We start from the raw sequence: 18318 nt of genomic DNA, 5'->3' as shown, positions 1-18318 counted from the left end.
TAATCCTACCATTCAGGAGGCAGAGGTAGGGGGGATCTCTGTGGGTTTGAGGAGAAAGAGATCGTTAAAAAAAAACAAAACAAAACAGCAATGAAAAGAAATAAGTTGCTAAAGGAAGATGAACTGGTGGGAGGAGAGGCTTTAAGAAGGGGAAGTAGGAGTACAGTATTTACTTTTAGAAAGAGAAACAAAACTATTTTTCTAGAAAAAAAAAATCTCCAAAGGGAGTGAAAAGAAACATTATCTATGAGAGTGGACTTAGATAGCTCTTGGGCATCAAGTTACACCATGGGACAGACGTTTCTGGCTCTGGGAATACAGTTCAGATATGGCAACAGGGATAAATGCAGATATTCACAAGACTGGAAATTCACAAGCAGGATCAGAGAAAAGACAGACTTCTGCCACTCTTTTGTTCTTTCCCTCTCTTCAAAGGGGAGGGCTGAAGACTAATTTCTTGGCCTCTCTAGGGTCTAAGTGCAACCTTCTCTGAGACAGAAAAAGGGGAGGTCACACACAAATAAGTTACAAGAATCCAGCAAGTATATATACATTCAAAGCAACCTTGGCCCTATACTCTCAGACATTTGTTAAATGAATAAACATGGGAAGATAATATAAAGGAAGGTAAGCAGTACAGATGATTCCTGTGGGCTGGGAAAATAAATAACTTATTCTCACTTGATAGTAACTTGAGGAACCCAAAGACCGAGTGATACAAATGTAAATGAACACTGTATTTTTTAAAAAGTTTAAAAACCACACATCTCCTCACACAAATGAAAGTCTATTATCAAGATAACAACCATTAATAGGTTTCACTATATTTTTCCAGATATTTTCTTGTTTATATACTAGGAAACTAGTTTTACCAAAAAAAATTTTTTTTTAATTTAAAAAATTTTAAAAATAAAAAAGCAAGCAGGCAGGCAAGCAAGCTGAGCCTAGTGGACCACAATTATAATCCAAGCTACTGTGGAAGATGAAGCAGGAGTATAAGAATTCAAAGATTTCCTGGACTACAGAGTGAGTTGAAGACTAGCCTGCGTAATCTAACGTGACTATGTCTGGAACCCTTGAAAGGGCTGGGGAAGGCGGGCTGAAAGGAGCAGACTTGTCACACTTCATGGCTTTGCCTTGTTTCATGCTACTAACTTTTTACCATCACAAATAACACTGTAGCACACATCTTTTTCTAAAATGTTTTTTAACTTTTATTTTTAATTACGTGTATGTGTCTGTGCCTATATGTGGGTATGTGCACATGATGTAAATGCACTCAGAGGACAGAGGCATCAGATCCCCCAAAGCTGGAGTTACAAGTGACTGTGAGCTGCCTGAGAAACAAACTAGGACCTCTGGAAGAGCAGTATGTACTCTCGACTGCTGAGGCACCTCTCCAGTCCAACAATAAACATTCTGAATATATGTATTAAATATAAATGTGTACTTATGTGACTTTTCCAAAGATAAATAGTACACATAGTGGTTTAGTGTGTATGGACATTGCAGTTTTAACAGATAGGGTATTTAATAGGGTATTACCAAATACCCTAAATTGGACTTCATCTATGAAGTCTCTCACTATAGCCTGATGGCATAATTCCAATAAGAGGGGCTTAAGCACAAATCCCTAACTCTGGTTTAATTCGGGAAGACATTTGGAATCTCTAAACTCTTGTCTCTTACCTTTCTCACCTAACAAAGTGTAATGACAAGAGCATGCGCAGGTCTGAAGGGATAAGTCAGTGGGTAAAATGCTTGCAGCACAAGCATGAGGACATGAGTTTAAACATCCAGTACCCATGTACACACCAGGCATGGCAGTGTAGCCTGGTGCATACGTGGGGGCAGAGCTGGAAATAAGGAAATACATCCTGGGCATCTGAAATGACACCATCCAGGTTCAATGGGAGACCCTGTCTCAAAAACTAAGGTGGAGCATATAATCTTTGCTACACCAAGGGCCTCTCATCCCATTGATGGCCAACTAGGTCATCCTCTGCTACATATTCAACTAGAGACACAAGCTCTCGGGGTACTGGTTAGTTCATATTGTTGTTCCTCCTACAGGGTTGAAGACCCCTTCAGTTCCTTGGGTACTTTCTCTAGCTCCTCCATTGGGGGACTTGTGTTCCATCCAAGTGACTGTGAGCATCCACTTCTGTATTTGCCAGGCACTGGCATAGCCTCACAAGAGACAGCTATATCAGGGCCCTGTCAGCAAAATCTTGCTGGCATATGCAATAGTGCCTGGGTTTGGTGGTTGTTTATGGGATGGATCCCTGGGTGCCCCAGTACAGGGGAATGCCAGGGCCAGGAATCGGGAGTGGGTGGGTTGGGGAGCAGGGCAGGAGAAGGGTATAAGGGACTTTCAGGATAGCATTTGAAATGTAAATGAAGAAAATATCTAATAAAAAAATGACCTTACCAAAAACAAAAACAAAACAAAAAAAACCTGTGAAATCATATCAGTCATCCCAACACAGAGTAAGCTGTGTTCCAAAAGCTTGTTAAAAATAAAAAATAAAAAATAAAACAAAACAAAAAAACAACTAAGGTGGAACACAGAAAGATACTACTGTGTGTGACACACGTAAGGTGTACCTAATCTAAGACATAAAAATTTATTAAGCAGACAATGGGCTGACCTGAAGACCTTTGTCATGGTTTATTTTACTGTGGTTATAAAATACCCTGACAAAGGCAACTTAAGAAAGGGTTTACTTTGGTTCATGATCTCCCTCCTGAGAGCTAAGATTATAGGCCTGCTCCAATGTGCCCTAAACTGGGCATCTTTCATATATTCATCTTGTATTATTCTATGGGAAATTTTTAAAATATCTTTTCTTTTTGCTATCCTTTTCATAAAAGAGACATCAGAAACTGGTGTTAATGTTTTTTAAAATATTTATTATATATATATATGAGTATACTGTCGCTGTCTTCAGGCACACCAGAAGAGGGCGTCAGATCCCATTATGGATGGTTGTGAGCCACCATGTGGTTGCTGGGACTGAACTCAGACCCTCAGGAAGAGCAGAACAGTGCTCTTAACCACTGAGCCATCTCTCCAGCCAGGTGTTAATATTTTAACTCATCTCTACAATGATAACTTCAGTATATAATTAGTATAAAAGCTATAAGACCTTTTATATTTTTTGATCATCTTCACATTCTAGTATGTATTATTTTATAATTATATTAGTCCAGGGGTAGTGGGAAAGCAGCCAACTCACGACAATGCCAATGGTGCAGTGTCTATCCACATGTGGGCGTGTATAGTAGGAATTCCTCAATGCTGGCTAACATTGGACAGATGAGATTCTTTTAAAAAATCAGTGTTCAGTAAGACATACATAATTTTAGTTTATAAACTCTAAGTTTCAATACATCTTGGTAAATTAGATTCTTTTTTGTTGTTGTTGTTTTGTTTTTTGTTTTGTTTTGTTTTGTTTTCGAGACAGGGTTTCTCTGTATAGCCCTGGCTGTCCTGGAACTCACTCTGTAGACCAGGCTGGCCTCAAACTCAGAAATCCGCCTGCCTCTGCCTCCCAAGTGCTGGGATTAAAGGCATGCACCACCACGCCCGGCAGTAAATTAGATTCTTAATAAGTAGTAATACACAAATATCAAAGCTATTTGGGAGGGGATGAAAGAAGAGTAGCCCTGAGAACTATTCAAGATGAACGGCATATTTGGTTGATTATCCATCAGGAAAAGGCTCATGACTTGGTATCTTGGACCATAAAGGAGGCCAATAAATAACCCAATAATTTTCAGTAATTATTTTCATTATGATATTGTGTAGTGGATCACCAACAGTACAAAATATACTCTCCTGAAGTAGAACCTTCATACACCGCTTGTGGGAGTACATTTCCACTGCTTTAGAAAACAATGTGGAAGCTCCTTAAAAGGTTAAACATAGGCTATCATATAAATCAGCAATTCAACTCTAAGGATGAGCTTAAAAGAAACAAACATGTCCACACAAAAACCTGTACAACTTCTTATAGTACATCTATTCACAGTAGCCAAAAAGGTACAAACAACCCAAATGTCTATCAAAGAATGGATAAACAAATTTATCTACACATATAATAAAAGACTATTTGGGCATTAAAAGGAACAAAATAAGGTCCTTTTCCTTATTTCTTTCCCAGCAAGTTATATAAGTTGTCAGCTTGACAGAGTCTAGAATCATCTGAGACACCAGCCTCTGAGCATGCCTGTGGAGGATTATCTTGCAGATTAAGGCTTACTGAAAATGTAATGCTGTGTGTGTCTTTCATCCAGGAACTCAGTAACCAAAGGTGGGGTAGAAACCCTAGCCCAGGATTTTAAATGCTTTAATACTACATGTGGTGACTTAACATGGGGCAAAAACTCACTTTTGGAAGCAGGTGAAGGAACACGGGCAATAGAAAAGCAGAAGAGGGAACTAACTGGGGGAAGGAAGAGAATCAGCTGGAGGGAGGGAGGAATACACAAGAGGAGAGTAGGAGGAAACAAAGACAAACTATATAATAACAAATATGAAGATCTTATGATGAATTTATTACTTTGTACTTCAACTAAGAATTAATTTTAGAAATATAATGAAGGTGCCAAACCCTATAGTACATGTTTTTACATGTTACCATGGTTACCTTGTTATCAATGATGCCACCATTTCAAGATACTAGAGTCTCAGGTTCACATATACTCACCATCCTTGAGGCTAGCCCAAGATAAATCAACTTTTAGGACTTGTTTTGATTACATTTTAAAGGAGAGTTCACTAAACAGTTTCAAAAGCCACTTATAAATGTTAAAAAAAAATTTTAATTAAATTTAAATTTTATTTCATAAAAGAGAATATGCAATTGCTCCAGTCTGCTCCCTCATTCTAAGCAGTTCAGAGCAGTAGACCCTCACTAAGATAAGGCTGATATTAACTATAATTACCTCTTCGTCTTTATAGCCATAAGCATAAATATTATATAAAATATCTACCTTTTAGCCAGGTGATGGTGGTGAATGGTTTTAATCCCAGCACTAGGGAGGCAGAGGCAGATGGATCTCTGTGAGTTCAAGGACAGCCTAGTCTACAGAGTTCCAGCAGAGCCAAGGCTACACACAGAGAAGCCCTGTCTTGAAAAACCAAAAATCTACCTTCTGGGGGATGGGAAGGTGATAGAGGTTTTCTTATTTAGCCTTGACTGTCTGTCTGTCCTGGAACTTGCTGTGTAGACCAGACTGGCCTCGAATGTATAAAGATCTGGCTGCCTCTGCTTCCCAAGTGCTGGGATTAAACTTGTGTACCACCATACCCAGAAAATCTCTACTTTTTAAAGAAAAGAAAACGCAGGCTTAATGAGACTATTACACTTACAAAGCTAACCACTTAAATCCTAAAATACAAAATCTGTGTTCTCAATTTCAACTGCTGGGCACACACACTAACACACACATTCAGGCATGCACACATGCCCATGGAATGAACTCTAAAAATGACTGATACTAGGAGATTGACTTGGAATAAACTTTTATCTTACTAACTTTCTGCATTTGGCATGTACTACTTTCATAAAGAAAAAGATATTGTCCAGGTGTTGTGGTGCAGGCCTGGAATGCAAGCATTTGAAAGGCAATTCAAGGTTAGCCTGGTCTATTCGGCAAGTTCTTGGTCTGTCTCAAAAAAACAAAAATGAAAACAGCAGCAGCAGCAACAACGACAACAAAATTAAGCTACCTACTGAGAAGTAAAGTTAAATTTAAGAAGTTTAAAAACTTGGAATGTAAATGAGGAAAATACCTAATTAAAAAAAAATATATATAAAAACTTGGAAAAGTATTTCTATCAAATGATATAAGCTATATTGTTAATATAAAGATAGTACTTACCACCCTCTTTCGAGACCAGCCATTGGTATATCTGAAAATGTCTCTTACTCCAGTTAGCAAAAGAGAAATCAGAAGCATAACCAAGGCCGGTGAGAAAGAGCTGAGGTCCATGCAAAAGCGCTGACCTAGGAAAGTGGAGGAGAGGCTCCAAAGACAAGAGTGCAGGGATCTTCCCTGGGACTTTTGACAAAGGCTTCGAGTTCACCAAACTTCCCTTCAGAGTCTTAGCAAGATGTCAGGACTCTCCAAGTTCTTCACTATGTTAGTAAAAAGTCTAAGTCAGAAGATAAATAGACCCATGTTCTCGAAGACTCAATATTCTGAACACTATAAGAAAGTGTACTGGAGTACACTGGGTCAGTTGGCTGGAGCAGTGTGTGCTTGCGATCCCAGCTACTAGGAATGTGTCAAGAAGAGTGGGGCTGGGGGGGGGGGGGGGGGCTTGTAGCTAGGAGTTTGAAAAAAAAAAAAAAAAAACCTGAGCAACACAGTAAGACCCTTTCTAAAAGCAAACAGAACAAAAGAAAAACAAACAACAACAATCCCTACAAAACAAAACAAAACAAACAAACAAACAAAAAAAAACAAACCCTACGTAGACCCATACCCACAAACACATATTAGGGCAAACAGGGCCTTACTCCTAAAGCTCTCCCAGAAGCAAGGTTTGTAATATGCAAAACCAGTCTCTGGCCTTCTGCTGTTTTCCCCACTACCTCTCAGACCAGCTTCAGTGTTCCTTTCCCAGTCCAGGTCTCTGCTTGCTGGACTTGGAAGGTCTTACCTAGGAGTGCTCTGCTATTAACTCAATTCACATCACCTTTTTTTTAAAAGGCAGGATTTCGGTGTATGGCCCTGCTGACCTTGAACTTGTAGAGATCCACCTGCCTCCCAAGTGCTGGGCTTCTTTTGTGTTTGACTGGGGGATAGGGGAGGCATGTACATGTGTGTTTATGTGCGCACTGGGGATTCAAGCTTGTGCAGCAAGCCCTTCATCAACCAGGCCACCTCTTGGCCTTTCACTTCTTGACACCACCCAGAGTCACCATGAGCACTTTTAATTCAAGTCAGTGTTTTTGCCCAGTCATTAAATGTATAAGAAAAGGGAATAGAGTAGAAAAATGCACCAAAACTTGGACTTCCATGTAAGTGCTGTGGGAGTGAGAAACAGATGAGTAGCTCACTTTGCCTTGAGAAACTAGAACGTTATTAGATGAGTAATCTCAGAGGAAATGACTTCTAAATTGAGTAACGAGTACTAAACAATAGGTTTCAGACAGCAGGTTACTGGGGACTGAGAACAGAAATAGGCAAAAGCACAGAGGAAAAATCTAGACTTTAAAAAGATGAAGTCAAGGCACACGCGTTTAAGCCCAGCACTTGGAAGGCAGGTGGATCTCTGCAAGTTCAAGGCCAGCAGGGCTACACATGAGACCCTGCCTCAAAAAAAAAAAAAAAAAAAAAAATGACAATGTCTGCCAAAGGAGCTAATAACAGCACTACCTCCTACGGGATGCTGCAAAAATTAAATGAGTTATTAAATGAATGACATCTAGCATATACAACATATATGTACTTGAGAAACACTATAGAGACATTAACTACCATCATTGTTATTTTTCTTAAATCCAAAAACAAACCTAAAAAACAAACTTAGAAAAATGTATAACTACACAGAAGATAGACTATGCTTAACATACAAAGAATTCTTATGAACAATCGAAAGGGCTGGTAATGTGGTTGAGTTGGTAGAATGACTGCACCATGCGCAAAGCTTCAGGCTTGTTCCCTACACCCCATAGAGCAGGGGCAGCTGCATCTGCCTGCAGTCCCAGTGTTCAGGAGGTGGAGGCACGGACAGCAGAAGTCTCCTTCACCTCTTTTATCCTTGGCTACATAGTACATTTGAGGCCAGTCGGGGCTATATCAAACTCTGTCAACAGATTGGGGGAGGGAGGGAAGGAGAGGGAAGGAGGGAAGAGAAGACAGGAAAGAAAGGAACAAAAGAACAAAAGAACTACAAAACAAAACAAAGTGAATGTGCCAATAAAATAGGAAAGAAGCAGAAATTAACATTTTTCAAGAAAAATGGAAAAAGAATGATCTGATACCAACACTTAGAAGTAGAAAAGTAGTTTTAGTAAGTTAGCATATTTTTAAAAGGCAGTGCTTTCAAGGGTGTTAGGAAATAGACAGGTTTCATTCCCACATGGATACTAAGAACTTTGCCCTAAGGTAATCTGATACTATGTTTACATGGGCATTAAGACGGATGGGTCCATCCACATGCTCCGCACATGCTCCTTTCTCCCTTCCTACCCCACTTTCCCCAGGTGACTTCTCTGCCCTTGGTCCTTGGGTCCCACCAGAAAGCAGCTTCCCAATAAGCCCGCCTTTAATATAACCTAAAAAAAGACGTGTCCATCCCTTTTGATCCAATGTCCCTTTTGTCCACTTGAAATCTATCCTGGGGAAATGCTCATCATCATGAACACAAGCACAGGTACAGGGATGCGAGCTACAGCATGACATCAAAGAACGGTTACAGACTACCTTAATCTACAGAAGCCATACAAGACAGTGATTATAAGCAGATGATCAAAGTCAAATTTATACCCTAGGTCTCTCACTTACTGGTTGGGTGACGCTGAGGAAATTATTATACTTGCTCAAATTCCTCAACTATAAAGTTCTGATAAAGAGGCTAAAGACTAAATGAATTTATGTAAAGTATCTGCAAAATAACTAAGATAAAACTACTGCTCTATAAATGTTAGACATTATTACTAGTATTCAGTAGTAACGGCATATTATTCACCAATAAAAGTGTACTGAGAATAAGTACATAGTAAAAATAGAGTCAGGTTTTGATAAATATTAGTAAGCTAAGAAGAAAAAAAATCACAGAACAGGAACTGGGCATGCAGTTCAATGGAAAAGCACTTGCCTCACATGCTTGGGGTAGCACAGCAACAACAAAAAAATTAACTTCTAACAATATAGCAGATGCAAGGTGCATTATCTGTAGAGACAATGTTTTAGGAGGAGCTCTATCAAAACATGAGCAGCGGCTATATCAAAAAAGTATCATGTTCTTTGTATTTCCGTATAGTGTCCCAATTTTCTACACAGAACATTTATTATTCATTATAATAAATAGTACACATAAAAAGTCAATAAAACCTTAAACCAAACAATATAGTACTTTTAGGGAAAATCAAATTAAGTGCCCATTCTAAACAATTTGGCAAATTTCTGCTTTAAGCATAAACTGTGTTAGGGAAGGTTTTTAAATAATTTCAATAGTAAGAAATATCAAGAGGTTTGCTAGGTACCAAACAAATATACAATAATAATAACAATAACAATGAAACCATCTTAAATATGGTACCCTAAACTATGAATAACTTACTTACATTAAGGCTACTATGGATTTACTTGTAAATGTACACTATGGATTTTTTTTTGGGGGGGGGAAGGGTGTTGGAGTTTCTTGATAATTTTGAAGATAGCAAATTTACTTCTTCCAATTACTTCACACACATACACCCCCATATTTCCTCTCTTAATTTTCTCCATAGTACTTGGTAATTTCTAAGTTCAAGATATTTTATTGTCTTTATTCTCTTTTCCTGAATTTAAGTGCCCCTATGGCAAGACAGGGTTGTGTATTTTATTCACAGGTTATATAAGTAATATATTGGACATTTCTTGCAAGAAATCATGCAATATTTATGAAATGAAATGAAAGAATGAACTCTATGCTATGAATTATGAGTAACTTCTTTTGTCCTTAATTTTCAAAGACAGAAGACAGAATAAAGAAAAGAAGGCTGATGTGGAATGTGGAGAAGACAAAAATAAAGAACAGCTGCAGTAATGAAGAGGCGATCTGCGAGAGATGCAAGAGTGAGCTGCACTATCAGGTCCTCAGCTAAATGAACTCCAAAGATCAGGTTCAGGGGAGCACTACCAGAAAAGGCTTACAGCTGCCCAAATCTAATCCAAAGGTTCTTAACTCCTCCAGCACCCCACACTACCCAGTCTGCGAACCTGTGCAACACTGTAGGAATCAGTACGGTGAAAGGCGTTAGTGAGTCTTAGGCCAGAATCACTGGGATGAAGGGGGAGGGGGAGGAAAGCTCAATACAGGTAGGCTCCGCAGCAATGGAAAACCTAAAGGGGAGAAATTTTCCCTTCTACCACTTGGATGTTCAGATGCTAATAAAAATGGTTTAAAGAAATAATACTGCTTTGTATTCCTAAGTGGTCCACACCATTCTTGGCAAATATGATTAATACTGACAGTTAACTTGACAAAATCTACAACAACCTAGGAGGAAAGCCTTTGGACATGCCTATGCAGGATTGTCTAGATTAGATGAACTGAAGTGGGAAGACTCACCCTGAATGCGGACCGCTATTCCACGGACTTCACACAAAGGCAACAGCTAGGAGACGGTATCCATCTCTGCTTCCTGACTGCAGATGCGTTGTGACTACCTGTCTCATTCTCTCACTGTGATGGACTGTACCCTCAAACCGTGTGTCAAAATGTTCCTCAAGTTGCTTCTTGTCAAATATTTTGTCATAGAAACAAGAAAAGTAACTAACAGGAAATTGTCACTAATCTTTGAGGTAATTACCTATAATCCCTAAGGATTATTTCATGAACACTAAAAAGCAATGCCCCAAATGTTACATAAATTACAAAATGTATTAACTTGTTCTACCTGGTTCTTATATTAAAGCAGTCATTTTACAAATGCACAAAAACATATTAGATGGAAGACTAAGAAAGGAGGACAGAGAACACAGAAAGAAAATGGCAAAGCAAAGGCTGTTCCCGTCCTAATGACAAGTACAAAGCCTTGCCTATTTAGATCTCTCACGTTTGTTCTCTCTCAACACTAGCCTCTTCCAAGTTAAGTCCACTTCGAGCTGCAAAGAATTTAACTATCTGAGTCCAAAGGCACTGAAGTGATGATCCAAAGTAGTAGAAATGAAGGGAACTACAGAGGAAGACTCTTGTAATGCATTTTTTAGCCTTCTCATATGGCTCATTTTGATGTTGATTAAAAACTGAACACCAAAAGAAAAGGCTATTTTCTACAGTAATTAGAATAAATCACAAACCTAAGAGAGACAGCACCACAGAGAGGACGACAGACTAATTAGCTTGAGATTTCTCACTGAAGGAAGCAGGCTGGGATGATAGCAGGTAACACTTACTGGGCACTTATGCTAGGCACAGCAACTAAGCACTTTATATTACATACAACACTATGAAATGGGGACTATCATTATCCCTGTTTTAAAGATGAAGAAGAAACAGAAATTGGAGAATTAAAGAAACTTGCTTAAGGTCATACAACTATTTGGAACTAGAGCTGAGGTAGGAGGTCTAACTAGAGAGCCTATACTTTTATCCAACAGAGTTGTAAACATGTACTCAATTTTTATTAAACCAGACCTTTCCTCAAATGAATATGCATTGACCATGAAAAGGATTCAGAAAACATAAGCCAGGTGGTTAAATACAACAAATTAAGTGTCTCCCATCTGGTAGTAACTCCCTGATTGTCCGCCATAATCACAGTTGAATAGCTGTACAGTAAATAACAGAGTTTTATTCAGTGTCTTGATATGGCTGACAGTATATAACAACGTTATTTAGTGTCTTCATATGGCTGTGAAACTGCCCTTTAATTGAACCTCTCAAAACACTGCAAATGAAATACGTTGCACTCTTAGAGTTATGAAAATACATTATTTCTCGGTCTATTCACTGTTATTTCTGTTCAGTTTCCTCCCCCATTTCCTCTGTGCCTCATATCCTTTAAGCCCCATTCAGTTCCTCTTTCTCAAGAATACCTACATGCACGTTCTACCCCGGAGGGTGTGTCAATGTGCAACCACTGTAAAAGAGCCAAGTATAAATACATTTTAGATGTATGTTCAGCTTTAGATCTATGCAATTGCAGAAAGAGCTTAGGTGCTGAAGTTAAAAGAATTCTAAACTGAAACAAGACACTTGTTCTTACTAGCTCCGAGACCTAGAGCAGTCAGTTAAAAGTTAACATTTTACTTATCTATCTGATGGGAGGACATTACTTACAAGGCCTTCATGTGCTTTAAATAAGTATATAAAACACTGAGCATAGTGTTTTATATACTTATTTAAATATAATATTAGTAAGTGCTCTATAAATGACCACCATGGGAGATACACTGTGATACTAAAGGAAGTTTAGTGGGTGATGCACAATACATATTTTTTTATCAGAAGGATGGAACTCTGTGAAACTCTAGATTGAAGATGAATCAAAACTAAATATCTTGAGATTTCATGCCCCTGGTAGCAGACAGCATGCTGAGAATATGTAAAATGGTCGTTTTACTCCTTAATACACACACACACACACACACACACACACCTCTAAAATTTCTAAGATTATATAAAAAAATGTCCACTTTGTATAGGATAAAATGACCAAAATAAATTCTTGAAAAATTCTCTAAGTTTGGGCAAAAGGTGTGTGTTACTCTGTTTTTGTAAAAATGCATTTTTAAAGTACAAATCCAATCCCCTGAATGTACATATCTCCTCACACTCAGGAAATATCGGGATTTGAGCCTTTGGATATGTTGAACATTTTTTTAACTTCGTTAAATGGTTACCAGCATTACTTGGAACAGCAGCAGCACACCAGTCATAAGAATAACCGCCAACGTAATGGCAAGCACATAACTGAATTTTGCAGGCCTCCCATCAACTTGTATAAATGTTGTAGGCCATGTTTCTAGATTGCTTTTAGGTTTTAGCACTGGATGACAATACAGCAAACCGTGAAAGGGAAGTTAGCAATTTCTCAAAGGCTTAAGCACCTAGTTTGGCCTCCAGTCTGTACTACCTAAACTAAGCTAACAACACAAAATTCCAAGTGACACCTTGCGTCCCCTGAGGAAGTAGGAAACGCCGTGAAACAGACAAGAAGCACGGAGTACGGCAGTAATTTCTGTGTCAACTTGAATTCCTATTGTAAAGTAGCTGGGTCTATCCAAAATGTTCCTGTTCGTTATGAATGCAAGTTTCAAATGAGTGTATTTGCCACGGACAATCACTGAATAACACAGAGCATGACCAATACCTGCAAACAGTGTCTTTCAGCAGAATGAAACTTGCAGCCTCGGTTTACCTACTCACTATGCACTTGTAGGTGCCTCTTCTCCCTTAAATAAGCAGTGAACTTTGGCTACAGAGACTCCTCGCTGTGCTTCCTATATATACCCTAGAAATGCATAATGCAGAAGTCAGCGCTTAACAGTTCTCAACTTTAGCTGTTATAACGCGAGCAGTGGACGCCAAGCATCCGCCCACTGTCCTCTCGTGACTCCGGCTACTTTGACGCACCGGGATGCGGCTCACCTGACACTCTGCAGCAACCCTGACCAAGGAGGAAAAAGAAAAGAAAGGAAGAAAGAAAGAAAAGAAAAGTCAACTAAGCCAAAATAAAATAGGTCCCCAAGGCAACGCGCACCCAGCCCAGATGCCCCTAAGGAAAGCCCGGAACCCGGTCGCCACCAGCGATAGGCGGAGGCCGTCACCTGCCAAGCGAGGCCGCGGCAAGGGGCCCGGGCTTCCCGGCCTCTGAGAGGAGCGGCCCGCCCGCCCCGCGGCGGAGGCAGGAACCCCGGGGCCGGAGGTTTCCGCCCGGCACGGCCGTCCTCGGCCGGGGCCTAGGGCGGGGGCCGCACGCGCTTCCGAGGACTGAACCCGGCGGTGCGCGGCGCGCAGCCCCCTCTGCCCGGCCCGTGGAACCCCGGGGGCGGCGGCGGCCGCACCTGCCCCGCGCCCCTCGGCCGCGCCGACGGGCGGCTTCACCCACCTGGCGCCTCGCGCACGTCCCGGCGCGACCCCGCGCGCTCCTCGACACCGGCGCGTGGGCGCGGCCAAGCTCCGGGAAGACCCTGCCGTGCCGCGGCCGCCGCCGCCGGGTCAGTCGTCAGGCCGGCCGCAGCGAACCTGTTGCGCAGCCTGTCACGGCTGCTGGGCTCTCAGCCGGCGCCGCCTCAGCCCCACAACAACATGGCGGCCGCGGCCTCCGCAGGAAGCCGGGGGGCGGGGAGGCGAGCGACGGGCGGGCAGTGACGGCCCGCCCGCCTAGCCGCGGGACACCTACTCCTCACCGTGGGGAGCGTGACACTGCGTGGCGCTCCTCCTCGCCCCCGGAACCGTGGAAGGCGTGGGCCGAAATGCTTCTCCTCCCGCCAGGTCCCGAAGCTCCGCGGCTGACAGCCCTTCCAGGAGCTGCCAAGACCCCCCACCTGGCTCCTCCTCTTCGAGGTGACTTGCCGGGGACTGGGTGGGACATTTCCTGCCACAGGACCCTAAGGTTTTGGAAAGGGCCAAGAGATGTCCAGGACATCCCCGTTGGACCACACATGGAGCTTGCTGTCTCTCAAGCTGGAACCTTCTTATTCACTGAAGGTCTCTTCGTTAACATGTGAGCAAGCCTTTCCTGAGAATGGGGAAGTTAGAGGTGCAAAGGAGTTGCCTCCACCTTTGCTGCAGATCCTTCTCAAGGACTCTCCTTAAAGGATTTTACCACACCCAAGAGTTAGCTGTCCATTCACCATCACACACACACACACACACACAGAGAGAGAGAGAGAGAGAGAGAAAGAGAGAGAGACAGAGACACAGAGACAGAGACAGAGACAGAGACTGAGAAAAAGCATCCCTCTGTTCACACACAAGAGCAAGCTCATGACAGACAGGAAGACCGTCCCGGACTTTTCTGCTTGCAGAAGCTAAACATCCTTACCCATCTAATAGGAGAAACTCATACTTAGAACTTATTTCTATTCTGTGGTTTCCTCACTCAAATCACCATTCTTTATCTGCTGTTTGACAGAGGCAACAGCACCCCCTGGACAAAAAAAAAGCTTTCTTAAGGTTGAGGATGAGGAAATGATGGTCCCTAATGGGCAAAATGGGAGTGTAAGGTTTCCATGGAAGGAAGTGTACTGAGATGCAAAACTCATAACGTAAACTGGTGCGTGCCTGTAACCCCTGCACACAGAGAACGAGTCGCATCAGTCTGACTGCTGAGAAGGATTGTGAATTTGAGGTCAGTCTAGGCTATATAAAAATTGTTTTTTAAAAATCCCATAAATAAATGGATGTTTTCAAACATTAGTATCCCTATGATTTCAATTGAAATGTGAGAGATATGTGTAGATCAGATGACCCCAGGCTTCACTGACCCCTGTTGGGGCTGATGCAGATAGAAAGTCTGACTTGAAAGAGATTGCGGAGATGCTCAGGGCCAACTGAACTGGACAACCAACTCTTAGGAGGAATTTAGCAAACATTGATGGTGATAAACAGGGTTTTCTTGCTCTCACGGTGTTTTCTTAACTCTTCAATTAGCCCTTGGCTTGCATTTTGGTGTTCGGGACTTGGTAACATTCACCTTGCCTTCTTTCTGTTGAGGTTGCTGGATCCTTGAGAGGAGGGCGGTGGGACGCAGGTGCATTTAAAGGCCTCCCTTGAAGAAACTGCAGAGCTATCAGAAATTGGAGTTCTGTATGTCTGCCTGCAGTATCCCAAACACTAAGTCAACAACTTGGGATTTTTTTTGTTTGGTTTTAGGGTTTTTTTTTGGGGGGGGGGGATGGTCTCTCTGTATAGCCTTGGCTGTCTTAGAACTCTCTTTGTAGACCAGGCTGGCCTCAGAGTCACAGTGATCTGCCTGCCTTTGTCTCCCAAGTGCTGATAATTCCAGTTTCTATTCAGAACTTGAGATCAATCTATCCTGTCACAATGTAGAGTATGAGGGCCTCCTCTAGCCTAGCTTCTCTTATACATACATATGCGATTCTGGAATAAATCTGGACTTACTTAGTGGATATAAGTAATGAGGGAAGAAAAGAAATGAAGGATTCTCAGATTGCTGGGCAGGCCTTGCTAACAGTAGTTCTTTCTGTTCAGCAAGCTAAATGGAATTTTGGAGGCTGGCAAACACAGAAGCAACCCAAGAAATGTTCTTGCTGCCTTTAGATCTTTCTTTCCCTACTTATGCAAAAACAGTCCTTTTTGTCGTTTTTGATTTTTGTTTTTAGGCTTGCAAAACCCTTCTTCTCTCCTTGTGTCTTCTTTAGCCAAATACCAGAGCACTCAGTGTCCAGCAAAAACTTCAGCACCTGAAATAGTCAGTCATTTCTCTCCACCCAGAATTCTCGTCATCCTCAGTCTTTAGGAATTTATGATTCAGGTAGGTGATGTAGCAACCCTCCCAGTTCATTCCTCCATTCATGGGCTGGTCTTGAAACTCTACCTGTGAATTCCCTCAGAATTTCCCAGATCTGACTGTCATTTGTTTACCTCTAGCATGGACTGTAGATGAATAACAAGCCCTACCTAATTCAGAGACGTTCTGTCAATTCCCTAAAAGATTAGTAGTTGGTGTAGCGTGAAAAGCTTAGGGAGCAGGGAAGTAAACTATGCATATCATATTTCTCCCTTTCTGCCAAATCTAGGATAGGCTCTTAGGCCATTACTATAAACCAAGGTTTTACCATGGGGACCCCTAACCACAAGCTCTTTTCCTTTCATGCTCCTTCCAGCCTTATAGATCCTGTTTTTAAAGACCCCATTCTTCATCCAAAAACCTCCCAGCCTGTCTTCAAAAGAAGACTATGATGGTAAGGACAGGCTAGAATAGACAGAAGGAAAATATGCAGATTTCAACCATAGTGTAAGGTAAATATTATATAGGAAACTGTGTGAACCAGGGGCTTGTCTTTTACATAAGACCTTTACCACTAATAGACTGCCTATGGCAATGCTATGTATAACCTTAGTTTTAAATAAATAATTTATAAGGAAATTAAGAGGCTATGGCCAACAGAAACCATACTGATTTGTCCAGATATTTGTTACTTCTGGTATTCTTCATTCTTTCCTAAGGACCAGAGTTTCCATTTATAATTCCCTTTAAGTAACTTTCTTTAGTGTTTAAAGCTATAGTGCAGGTCTATTTGCTACAAATTTTTATATTTTATATGAAAACGTAGATGTTACTTGCTTTCATATTTGCATGTAGATTTACATCCATGGATGTAAAAGAATGGGTTGAAATAAATGAGGTGGCTCAGTGAATAAAAGCACCCACTGCCACTCCTGATGACTTGAGTTTGCTCTCTGGGTCTCGAGGATGGAAGGAGAAAATCAACCTGCAAGTTCTCCTGTAACTCCCACCTCTACAGCCCTGTGCCCTGTATAATAACAAGTACATGCTAAATAAAATGTAAAACTCTAAGCTGCCACTCCCCTCCTTCTCACTGAATATTTAACTGTTTGGTATCCTCATTAAATATGTGCCAACAGTGTAACTGTGCTCCACTGCAGAGCACCAAAGCCCTGCTCTGCCACCCCCACCCCCCCATGCCCAGGACATCTGAGGACATGAGTACTGGGAAAATGGACCTGTTTAAAGTCATTTTTGGGGTTTTTGTTTGCTTGTTTGTTTTTTTGTCTTTCTTTGGTAGGAGCTTGCTCATGTCCCCTGTTAGCTAAGGCATCTATTTTAGTGGCTTATAAGAAAAAAATGGAACCTAGGCATTTCTCCTATATTCTCTCTCTTCCGAGAAATGGATAAAAGGTGAAGTTTTCCCTTTCTCAGTTCCTTTTTCCTTTCAAAACTTAGAATGAACTACTGACAATAGTGATTAAGGCTTGAAGATTTAAAGTCAAATCAATCTAGGAAACCAGGTTGAGGTTGACCTATTATAACAGGGTGATACACATGATGAAACGTAGGTCAGGGTAGTGAGTTCAAGGCCCACGAAGAGGTCTAGGCCTTCCATGAGATGTCTTTGTCATGTCACTAATTGGATTGTTTGTTTTTACAAAATTAAAAGTTACTAAGAACCTCACATGTTCCTAGTTCCTAACCATAGTCAACAGGACAAACTGATCTTTAGGTTAGCTTCTCCACTCGACCTACAGACCCTTTTTAGAGTATAGAGTAGAGTAGAAACAAGTGAAAACAGGAATGGCTTAGAGGAGGGGGTGGGAGGGGGAATCTCCAACTGTAGCATTGGCAGAGTATTACCACTTTCAGGCTGCTGGTGTTGTGGCTGCTGGTGTTGTATATATATAACTTGAGATGCTGGCTTAAATCCGGATGGTACTGGAAAGGCAGTGCCAGGCAAGCTGGGGAGGGAAGTCAGCCCAGACTTGGTTCTGTGCCAGCACTGTAGGGTGGAACCAAAGGCCGGAAAGCTCTGACCAGGGTGTGCTCATTCATGACTGACGCACCAGGGCCTTCCAGTCTGGCAGGTGTAGCTCAGAGAATGGGAATCCAGTGTGTATTCAAGAGTCAGACATGGTTCCAGTCTGGCATGTATCCCCAGCTGTCT

General features: G+C 41.4%; 1 protein-coding gene and 1 long non-coding RNA gene across 10 annotated transcripts in view; one reads left to right on the top strand and one right to left on the bottom strand.

The window, feature by feature from the left end:
* Itsn2 (intersectin 2) overlaps positions 1 to 14368 on the bottom strand; it is a 121310-nt gene extending 106942 nt beyond the window's left edge. For 3 of the 9 annotated variants that reach the window (NM_001198968.2, NM_011365.4, NM_001198969.2), the window contains exon 1: positions 13779 to 14003. The gene's annotated coding sequence lies outside the window, so the exon portion shown is untranslated. Of the gene's footprint in view, positions 1 to 13318; positions 13338 to 13778 lie in introns of all 9 variants that reach the window. The other 6 variants (XM_006515026.4, XM_006515027.4, XM_006515023.4 and 3 more) reach the window with 5 other exon arrangements.
* On the top strand, positions 13280 to 17216 carry Gm3625 (predicted gene 3625). The gene has a single exon (NR_169069.1). It is a non-coding gene; the product is annotated as a predicted gene 3625 (long non-coding RNA).
* The last annotated feature ends 1102 nt before the right edge of the window (positions 17217 to 18318 follow it).

This window comes from Mus musculus, chromosome 12 (assembly GCF_000001635.26).
Source record: "Mus musculus strain C57BL/6J chromosome 12, GRCm38.p6 C57BL/6J".
In the NCBI taxonomy this organism is placed as follows: domain Eukaryota; kingdom Metazoa; phylum Chordata; class Mammalia; order Rodentia; family Muridae; genus Mus; species Mus musculus.
This window is presented reverse-complemented; position numbering and strand designations above follow the sequence as displayed.